Below are 3,288 nucleotides of genomic sequence, written 5' to 3' on the forward strand. Positions count from 1 at the left end.
ATGCACATTAGGGATTTTATTGAGATCTGCGACACCTTTAAGTTCAACGGTGTTTCTGAAGATGCTGTGAAGCTAAGACTGTTCCCATTCTCTCTGAGGGACAAGGCTAAGAGCTGGTTACACTCTCTACCAGCTGGTTCGATTACTACTTGGGAAGATCTTGCTCAGAAATTTCTTACTAAATTCTTCCCTATGGCGAAGACAGCTGCACTCAGGAATGCTATTACTCAATTTGCGCAGCAAATGGGAAAATCGCTATGTGAAGCTTGGGAGCGCTACAAGGAGATGCTTAGGAAGTGTCCTCATCATGGAATGCCTAATTGGATGATCATCACTTGTTTTTATAATGGGTTGGGAGCACAGTCCAGACCCATGCTCGATGCAGCATCAGGTGGAGCCTTATGGGCTAAGAGCTATGATGAAGCTTATGATCTAATTGAAGTGATGGCTGCTATGAATATCAGTATCCAACCCAGAGATTGCCATAGGGCAAGGTAGCAGGAGTTATTGAAGTGGATACAGCTATGGCTATCACTGCTCAACTAAAGGCGTTGTCTATGAAGATTGATTCTCTGGCTAACTATGGTGTTAAGCAGATAATTAGTGTTTGTGAGTTGTGTGCAGGACCACATGTGACAGAATAATGCGCTATATCTAGTGACGCAGCTCAGTTTGTGAGCAACTTTCAGAGATTGCAGCAACCAGTTCCAGACACTTATCATCCTGACAACTGGAATCATCTTAACTTCAGCTGGAACAACAATCAGAATGCGATGCAACAGCCATTCCAGCAGTTTGGAGCAAAACAATTCAACCCTCCTAGTTTTTAACAACAATTTGCACCAAGACAACAACTCCAACTTCAACAACAGACTCATGATGCAGGTCTATCTTCGAATGAAAAATCGGAATTGGAGGAGTTGCGGCTTATGTGCAAAAACCAGGCTCTTATATGCCAAAGTCATGCTATTTTTATCAAGACTCTGTAGAACCAAATAGGGAAAATTGCTAATGCATTATTGAATCGACCACCAGGAACGCTTTTAAGTGATACAGAAACAAATCCAGGTAAGAAAGAAGTTGAAGAACAGGTGAATGCCATCACCTTAAGGTCTGGAAAGGTCACAAGCCCCCAAATTCAGCAAGACGGAGAGCCTAAAAAATCTCAAGTTTCAGAAAATGCAGTTGTGGCTGAAGAAGAAGTGCAGAAGGAAGCAGAGGTGGAATCAAGGAAGACTAGTGTGGAATACACTCCTCCTGAGGGTAATATAGGGGAGAAGCCGATCTATCATCCACCTCCTTTTCCTAAGAGGCTGCAGAAGAAAAAGCTGGATAAGCAGTTTGAGAAGTTTTTGGAGGTGTTCAAGAAACTCCATATCAACATACCTTTCGCTGAAGCTCTTGAACAGATGCCTAGCTATGCAAGGTTTATGAAGGGTATTCTCTCTCGGAAAGTGAAGCTCGATGACTTAGACTGTTGCTCTAATGGAGGAATACAATGCTGTGCTGCAACAGAAGTTGCCTCCGAAGCTTAAAGATCCTGGAAGCTTCACTATTCCTTGCACCATCAAAAACTTGTCGTTCGACAAGTGTTTATGTGATTTAGAAGCTAGCATCAATCTGATGCCCTTGTCTATCTTCAAGAAGCTTGGTCTGCCTGATCCGAAACCAACATACATGTCAATGCAACTAGCTGATCGTTCCATCGCTTATCCACGAGGTATAGTGGAGGATGTCTTGGTCAAGGTGGATAAATTCTTCTTCCCTGCTGACTTTGTAATTCTTGATTTTGAGGAAGATAAGAAGATTCCCATTATCTTGGGAAGACCATTCTTGGCTACAGGCCAAACTATGATCGATGTACAAAAAGGGGAGCTTTTGATGAAGGTTCACGATCAAAAGGTCACTTTTAATATGTTCAAGGAAATAAAGTTACCCATAGCTAAAGAGGGGTGCTTTAAAGTAGAGCAAATGCAGGTTTTGAATGCACCTCCGTGGAAGAGGAAGTTGGATTTGCCATTCGATTCTCTTGGGTTAGCAGAGCTGAAAATTTCTCAGGAGCGTTTTGAACCATTTATTCAAGAAGCTCCCACACTGGAGCTCAACCGAAAGCCAGATCACTTGAGTTATTCATTCTTAAGTGCCCCATGATAAGGGGTTGGGATATATTTTTGATGATGTAGAGAGTGGTTGGACGGATCTTCCAGTGCCTACAGAGGGTTCTTCTCATGCACCACAGGTAGTTGATAGGACTAGTGTTGGTGATGCACAGTATAGAAGATTGACTAGGCGTATGGAGGCCATGCACGATATTCACCTTCATTTTGCTAAAGATTTGACATACGCTTTCGGTACTGTTGTCCGAGACACTGGTGAAGAGGTTGATTGGCCATCTGATCCTCCACCCGAGGAGGGTGATCTTTCCGATGACTAGGTATGCCCGAAATCCTTATTATTACCTTCAATGAGGACATTGAAAATTTTAAGTTTGAGGGTGATAATGTAAGGATTAGTAGTGTGTGTGTCCATATAGATTCATATAAATTCATATTGCATGTTTAGTTGTAGTTCATTCATTTTTTTGCATGATTGTTCATTTAGGACATATTTGTTTGTTTTTATGTGATTTCATATAGTTGCATTTGCATGCATATTTAGCATGATCCCTTAAGATGAACTATGATATTTGATAAGTTGATGTTGATGTTGATTTGAGTGTGGTGATGACAAATAGAGGGATGTTTAAGTCCTAATGAATTGATTTGCATGCCAGAAACAAATATTTTCACAAAGTCTTATAGGATTGCTTTTGATCTAGATCATGATCATACTTGTTTGTTGTTGAGATTTAATCACTTGGTTATATTTAGAATTTGTGATATTCTCGTAATGACATAAAAATACTATTTTTTTAAAACAGGAGAAAAGCTTGGATTTGATTACTAGTTGTTGTAAGGCTAGGCGTCAAATGGCTAGTATCCGGCTCATATTTTTATGAGTAGTCTAGGGTTGAATGAGATGGAGCGAAACACACTCATTTAGAAATTATAGGAAAAAAAAGAAAAAAAAGTATGTGTTTATGCATAATTGATCAAGAGTGACCTCTTTAATACTCAAGTTATTAAGTTCTAGGGGACTTTGTTCCTAGTGACCTAAGGCTTTTATAGTCTGGGATCCGCTAACCTAACGCTCGCTACATGGGTATTATTGCATAAGTCTTTTGGGACCTTATTCATTGCACGGTCAAATAAGCATCTTTGTTATAATATGTTCAATAATAGTGTGAAT

The 3,288-nt window shown here is 40.1% G+C and overlaps 1 non-coding gene across 1 annotated transcript; it reads right to left on the minus strand.

Annotated features, from left to right (window-relative positions):
• Positions 1-207: 207 nt before the first annotated feature.
• Positions 208-314, minus strand: LOC141687897 (small nucleolar RNA R71). Its single transcript, XR_012561376.1, has one exon. It is a non-coding gene; the product is annotated as a small nucleolar RNA R71 (small nucleolar RNA).
• Between the last annotated feature and the right edge of the window lie 2,974 nt (positions 315-3,288).

This window comes from Apium graveolens, chromosome 9 (genome assembly GCF_009905375.1).
Source record: "Apium graveolens cultivar Ventura chromosome 9, ASM990537v1, whole genome shotgun sequence".
In the NCBI taxonomy this organism is placed as follows: Eukaryota; Viridiplantae; Streptophyta; class Magnoliopsida; order Apiales; family Apiaceae; genus Apium; species Apium graveolens.